At 52.4% G+C, this 7,448-nt stretch overlaps 1 protein-coding gene across 11 annotated transcripts in view; it reads left to right on the top strand.

The window, feature by feature from the left end:
• TJAP1 (tight junction associated protein 1) overlaps positions 1-7,448 on the top strand; it is a 29,911-nt gene continuing 22,463 nt past the window's right edge. For 6 of the 11 annotated variants that reach the window (XM_070074075.1, XM_008262952.4, XM_008262955.4 and 3 more), the window contains exons 1-2: positions 1-82; positions 543-689. The gene's annotated coding sequence lies outside the window, so the exon portion shown is untranslated. Of the gene's footprint in view, positions 83-542; positions 690-1,077; positions 1,096-2,080; positions 2,182-7,448 lie in introns of those variants that run through there. The other 5 variants (XM_051854697.2, XM_070074074.1, XM_008262951.4 and 2 more) reach the window with 2 other exon arrangements.

Raw genomic sequence — 7,448 nt, 5'->3', positions numbered from 1 at the left:
TGGGGATTCCCGCGGCCCTGGCCACTACCCGGCCTGCCCCGCGGCAAGATGGCGGCCTGAAGGCAGCGGGCAGCGGCGGAAAGTTTGTTGTGGGATTGGAGTAGTCGGGTCGGGCGGCTGGAGTTAGAGGGGGCGCCGCGGGGATCCTAGCGAGGAGTAGAGGCGGAGGAGGGACTAGCTGCTGGGCTGAGAGGAGAAAACGGAGAGGAGGAAGACCGGAGGCGGAGAGATACCGGGAGCTAGGGGCGGAGGGGGCCTAGGAGCCAGTGGTGTCCTAGGGAAGGGGGTTGGGGCGGGAGAGCGCTAGACACAGGAGTTGCCGGCTCTGGAGGAGAGTCACGAGCTGGAGGAAAATTTCGTGACCGAGAGTAAAGGAAGCCTGGAGCGTGGGACCGAGGCCGGACCGTAGGAGCCAGGCTGGTGGGAGGGAAAAGGGAGCTTTCTCATAAGAGGGGGATAGCGCGGAAGGGAGTGGCGGTGTGGAGCCGCTGGGCAAGTCTGCCAACGCGGGAACTAAAGCCAGTCCAATGCCCCTCTTCCAGGCTGAGCTCAGCCTTGCCACAGCGCCCATAGCAGCATCTGCCCCCATTTCACTGAAGACTCAGGGGCCCCAGGGACTGGAAGAAATCACAGTGCCTGCTTGGAAAGAAGAAGAGGTAGCGACTTGCCCCAGCCCAACCCCAGAGCGGGTAAGGTGGCCTCCAGTGACAAGTTTCTGGCTGGCATCCTCCCGGGGAGCAGGAGCCATGGGCTCGGAGTTATGCTCAGAATCGTTTAACGCGAGAAGGGTGCACGTCCGTGGAGGTCCTCGCGTGGCGATGCTAAGTGGACGTTTTGCTTAGATGGCAAGGCCTTTCGCGAGGTGGCCTAGGATTGAGCCTGTGTGCCGTCCCTGGACAAGCACACCTAGGCAGGGGCCTAGAGATCAGGCTGAAAGTATTTGAACACATCGCCGTCACAAGCAGTTTCTTACATGTTCCCCATCACCTTTGCGTTTGACATCCGGCCTGGAAGCGGAGTTTAGGGTGAAGCAGATGGCGGGGAGTCGGGGGAGAACATTTCCGGGGGTGTTCACGGACCATTTAGGTATCTACGGTGACCAACTCCTGAATTCATTCTGCAGCCTATCCCCTGAGCGCGTTGGTTGTTCGAGTTCCTGTGGGGATGGGGATTGGCAGAAGGGCTGTCAGGTGAGGGAGAGGCAGGTTGGAAATAGGGGGAAGAAACCCGGCAGCTGACGGTAGGAGGCCACGCTGACAGGGTAAAGCCCTGGGGTGGTCACCACCTGCCCCCTGTCTGAGCCCCGGGTTTGTGAGGTGATGGAAGGGAGGACTGTGGGACTTGTCCTTCCTAGTAGCTTTCTTTTCTTCCTCTGTATTCTCTTTATCAAACCACATTTTAAAAAAAGTCAGTTTCGTGGGCCTAAGCATGGTGTGGGAGAAGTGGACTTGGTGCTGGAGAGAAGGGGAGAGACCTGGAGCCGGGAGTGCGGTGAACACGGTGCTCAGTGGTTAGTTGTGCCCAGGGCAGAGGTGGGCACAGGCTTTTGACTGAAGTGTGTTGCAGAGCCCGCAGCTGCCTGAAGGTTGGACTGGGAGGTCTGGTTTGATGTAGAACCCTCTGTCTCCTGCTCCTTGCCTCCCCGCCACACCCCCTTGCACCAGGTTTATTGTAGATAGAAGAACCCAGAGTCACTATGACGAGGCCAGCTTCAGTGACTTCCAATAAGTATAGAACTGGTGATAGTTGTGACTGCGGTTCTAGAAGGCTGAGAATCTTCTGAGAACTATTTGTGAATGCCTCCTTGGAAATGGGAATCAGCTAGGGCCGTGTGGTGGGTGCACATCGCCAGGAGTTGGAGCCTGGACTCCGAGCCAAGCTGCCCTGTTCAGATGCTGCCGTTCGTAGTCCTGTGACCTTTGTTAAGTGCATTGCTCTGGGTGCCTCGGCTCTCTCATTGACCAGCGGGGGTGGTGAGAGCTACGTAGGGTCATTGTGAGGATTAGATTAGTTAATACACTAATGTACTCAGCTACATGCCTGACCTATTGGTCATCAGGCACTAATTTCTGCTTCACAGTTGGACCCACTGTCTCTTTGTGGAGGATCTGCACTGATTTGGGCTGCTGGCCTGATGCTAGAGAAATGACGCACAACTTCTGGTTTGTAGAGATTTTACAGGTTAGTGTGAATATCCTCATTAAGCTCTGTAAAGTCACGTTGAAATGACAGTGACCTTCTGCTTGGAGCGTGAGGCTGTAGAATTCTGTTCTGTGCAGTTGAGTGGTGAGGAGGAGGAGGCTTACTGAGCACATTCTGTTTATCTGGCACTATTGTTGGTGCTTCGCTTGTTAATGAACTTTCCTCACAACCAGGTGGAGTAGATAGATAGTGCTGCCCTAGTTTTCAGATGGGAAAACGGAGGCACAGAAAGGCTGAGTAATCTGCTCAAGGTCACCCCCCTCCTTAGGAAGTGGCAGAACTGGAGTTTCAGCCTACTTGGTCTGGCTTCCGGGGATGGGAGGTGGGGATTGGTATGAAGTTAACTTTTACATATACCTAGCAGCAATTTATATCTCTTATTTATTTAACTATATCCTGGTTCATGTTTGTTTGTGAGGACGGTTATATGTAAACGCGTTCTGTAGTCAACAGTTTTTGGTTATTCAAGCAGTTTTTTAAGGGCTGGGCTCTTCATCATAGCCCCCTTCCTCTTGGAAATAGTAGCTGGTGGTAGCTGGCATTTAGCGTGGTGGTTTAGACCGTGTCCCACATCACAGTGCCTGGGTTTAATTCCCAGCTGCTCACTGCAGCCTCCCACCGATGCACATTCTGGGAGGCAGCAGTGATGGCTCGAGTGACTGGGTTCCCGCCACCCCTGGCTCCTGAATGTGGTCCTGGCCCAGTCCTGGCTGTTGTGGGCATTTGGGGGAGTGAACCAGTACATGAGAGCTCTGTCCGTCTCTTTCTATGTCTCTGCCCCTCAAATAATAATAAAAACTGGCACAAGAATTGTGAGGGAGTCCACTGTGCCATGTTACCCAAAGTTCTGTCTTCATGATTCACCTTTAGAAAACCTTGGGGCTTGGCTTGGGATGCACTGTTTTTTTTTTTTTGTTTTGTTTTGTTTTTTTTTTCCTTTTTATGTTTGTTACCAAGAGAGGTAGAAACAGAGACAGAGGTCTTCCATCCGCTGGTTCACTCCCCAAATGGCCGCAGTGATCAGGGTTGGGCCAGGCTGAGCCAGGAGCTTTCTTCCTGGTCTCTCACACGGGTGCAGGGGCTGCAAGCACTTGGGCCATCCTCTGCTCCCTTCCCAGACCACAGCAGAGAGCTGGATCAGAAGCGGAGCAGCCAGGACTGGAACCAGCACCCACATGGGATGCTGGTGCTGCAGGCTGGGGCTTTAACCCACTGTGTCACAGTGCCGGCCCTGGGATGCTCTTTAAGTATCTTTAAGCTGTGCGTGTGCACGTGTGTTTGTGTGTGTGTGAACATAGGTATCAAAGTATAGCTCATTTCTGACTTTGACTACTGACAATGAGCGGTTGAAATAACTGTAGTATTAAGATTCATAGACAGTTGATGTTATCAATTAATTAATTAAAATTTTTTTTTTTTGACAGAGTGGACAGTGAGAGAGAGAGAGACAGAGAGAAAGGGTCTTCCTTTGCTGTTGGTTCACTCTCTAATGGCCGCCGCGGCCAGCGTGCTGCGGCCGGCGCACCGCGCTGATCCGAAGCCGGGAGCCAGGTGCTTCTCCTGGTCTCCCATGGGGTGCAGGGCCCAAGCACTTGGGCCATCCTCCACTGTACTCCCTGGCCACAGCAGAGAGCTGGCCTGGAAGAGGGGCAACCGGGACAGAATCCGGCGCCCCGACTGGGACTAGAACCCGGTGTGCCGGCGCCGCAAGGCGGAGGATTAGCCTAGTGAGCCACGGCGCCGGCCAGTTGATGTTATCTTTTAAAAATAGCAAGTAGCAAACAGAAAAAAAAATATGGCAAATTAAACAGCTCCCTGCTCTCAGCGTAGGGAAATGGAAAAGCGGTGTGCTGCTGTTGCCGCCTGTGCTGTGTGAGGGAGGCCCTGTGCAGCCTGGGGCAGAGGTGTGCCCAGGGTTTGATTGACTGGTTTTCCTTTGCCCTGTATTTAAGACTCACTCTTCTCCTGCTTCTGAGTCACGTCCTGTCTATTTAACACGCCCGCAGGGCCCATCTTTTTACTCAGTAAGTGACTCTCCATTCTGCCTTCAGAGGAGGCACGCGCCCGGTGTCTAACCAGATTTCAGGGGACCTGGGGGCAGGGGCTTTGGACTTTGCATGGAGCTCTGGCCCAGCCCTGTGCTGAACTTCGCTATGTGTGCTGGCTGCTGTGATTTTGAGAGGTGAACAGTATCTGTCTTGTGCCTGTCTTCCTCTGCTAACTCAGGACCATGTCTTGTACTTGATCTTGATTTGTGCTGCAGTCAGCGTGCTGAAGCGTGTTGTCTCTGTAGAGCACACCTTTGTGTTTCAGTATAGATGCTCAGACTTTCTGGATTTGAGTCACACTTTTTTTTTTTTTTTTTATTAATTTATTTGAGAGGCAGAGTTACAGACAGACAGGGAGAGACAGAGAGAGAGGTCTCTGTCCACTGGTTCACTCTCCAAATGGCTGCAACAGCCAGATATGGGCTGATCCGAAGTCAGGAGCCGGGGGCTTCTTCCAGGTCTTTGGTGCAGGTGCAGAGGCCCAAACACTTGGGCCATCTTCCACTGCTTTTCCAGGCAGTGGAGCTGGATCGGAAGTGGAGCAGCTGGGACTCAAGCTGGTGCCCATACAGGATGCTGGCTCCGTAGGCAGAGGCTTAGCCTACTACGCCACAGCGCCAGCCCCTCAGGTCACCCTTGAGCAGAGGATTGAATCGCCAGTGGAAGGCTGATGGAGTTTGAGCCAATTCTCCTTGCCCTTTACCATTTTGTTTTTATTGTTGTATATGTCAGTGTCTTCTCTGAAGGCCCCCTTTTAGGTATTATCTTTGAATCCATTCCCTTCTCGCCATCATATTATGAGTGCCAAGGATGTCTGGTTAAACTGAACCCGATCCAGCTCTCTGCTATGGCCTGGGAAAGCAGTAGAAGATGGCCCAAATGCTTGGACCCCTGCACTCACATGGGAGACCTGGAAGAAGCTTCTGGCTCCTGGCTTCAGGTTGACCCAGCTCTGGTTGTTGCAGCCATTGAGGAGTGAACCAGTGATGGAAGAATCCTCTCTCTCTTTCTGCCTTTCGGTAACTCTGCCTTTCAAGTAAATAAATAAATCTTAAAACATTTATTCATCTTGAAAGAGTTATGGAGAGAGAGAGATCTTCCATCCTCTGGTTTACTCCCCAGATGGCCACAGTGGCCAGGGCATGGCTGGGCCAAAGCCAAGAGCTTCACTCAGGTCTCCCACGTAGGTGACAGGGGCCCAAACACTTGGGCCATCTTCCACTGCTTTTCTTAGGCCACTAACAGGAGCTGGATTGGAAGTGGAGCAGCCGGGACTCAGATCAGCACCCATGCAGGATACCGGCATTGCAGGTGACAGCTTTACCTGGTACGCTACAACACTGGCCCCAGGATTTCTTTAATTCTATGAACGTGATCAGTCTCTAGGCCTCTGACCTCGTGTCCTACCTTCCCCTCACTTCGTGCTCCAGCTCCTCTGCGCTGGCCTCCTTCCCTTTATTTGAACACCAGAGTAAGCTCTCGTGTTAGCACCTTTGCACTTGCTGCTCCTTTGCCCTGGGAATCTTTGCTTCCTCAGGTGGGCAGTCTGACACAGCAGATTAAGCCGCTGCTCACAATCCCATACGAGTGTCAGTGGAAGACCTGGCTGCTCCACTTCATTTTTTTTTTTTTTTTAAGGTTTTTAAAATTTATTTGAAAGGCAGATTTTCCATCCACTAGTTCACTCCCCAAATGGCTGCAGTGGCTGGAGCTGGGCTGATCTGAAGCCAGGAGCTTCTCCCAGGTCTCCCACATGGGTGCAGGGGCCCAAACACTTGGGTCATCTGCTTTCCCAGGTGCATTAGCAGAGAGCTCAATTGGAAGTGGAGCAGCTGGGATTTGAACTGGTGCCCATATGGGATTCCGGCACTGCAGGTGGAGGCTTTACCCACTACGCCACAGCCCCAGCCTCTGTAATTCCCTATTTAACTTTCACAGGACTCCAGATGCCCTGAATATGGGGACTATATCTTGTTTCTTTTTCTTTAGATTTATTTATTTATTTGAAAAGCGGAGCTACCAAGAAAGGGAGAGGGAGAGGGAGAAGGAGAGAGAGAGCGAGAGAGAGCGAGAGAGAGCTCGAGATCCTCCATCTCCTGCTTCATTCCCCAAACAGCCACAATGGCCGGGGCTGGGCCAGGCTGAAGCCAGGAGCCAGGAACTTTTTTCCAGTCTCCCAAGTGGGTTCAGGGGTCCAAGCACTTGGGCCATCTTCCTCTGCTGCTTTCCCAGGTGTATTAGCAGGGAGCTGGATCAGAAGTAGAGCAGCCAGGACTCAAACTGGCACCCAAATGGGATGCTGACACCACAGGTGGCGACTTTACTCACAATGCTGCAGTGCTGGCCCCCAGAGACTGTATCTTACACACTTTCGTATTTCCAGCATTAAGGATGGTGGTAGGTGCATAATAAGGGCTTTATAATGCAGCGGTGCATGTAGAATGAATAAAATGTGGTACCTAGTCTCTACCCACTCCAGTCTATTGTCCATGTTGCTGTCAAAATTATTTTTGTGGCCAACGCCGACAAGAAGCACGCAGGGCCTCGCCTGAGCCAACCGCCCGCCCGGCCCCGCACCCCGCCCCGACACTGGCCCCGCCCCCGCCCCGCCCCCAGCTCTTCTAAATGCCAAGTTGGGGTGGCTGCTAGGGGTTTGGGAGCTGCATAGTTTTTATGCCAGGAGCCTTTTTCTGAGACAACAACTCTTCTCTGCTATTCTGGGCTTTGCCCTCTTGTAGACCATGGGCTCTTTTGCCTGATGGTGGCCTTTCTCCTCCCATTCGCCATGTGAAGGAGCCATCTCCACTTCCAGTAGCTCTTTCTCCTGTGACTCATATGCGTTGTATCTTCCTTCCTTTTCTCCTTGGCCAGCCTAGGGAAGACAAATACTATATTAATAAGACAACACCCTGATCTTGCTTTTATAAACTCTTCCCTTACAATATGCCATGGGTTCTTATTTAAGTTAATGTCCACACATTCTAGCTTGGCAGACAAAAGGGTGCTTGCTCCTCTGGTCCAGACCCAACCTTTAGCTTGAGTTGCTGCCAGTGCTTGTCTGTCCTGTGCTTCGTGGCCCCTGAATTTCCCTCTGCTCCCCAGCCTGGTGTGGACATTCGTTTACTTTATTCTTTGTGCATTTCACCTACGCCATAATGCCCACTCTGTCTCTGAAGTTGCTCATCTGTGAGACCCAGC

Source organism: Oryctolagus cuniculus, chromosome 5, assembly GCF_964237555.1.
Source record: "Oryctolagus cuniculus chromosome 5, mOryCun1.1, whole genome shotgun sequence".
NCBI lineage: Eukaryota > Metazoa > Chordata > Mammalia > Lagomorpha > Leporidae > Oryctolagus > Oryctolagus cuniculus.
Note: the sequence above shows the minus strand (reverse complement) of the source record. Positions and strands in the feature narration are given on the sequence as shown.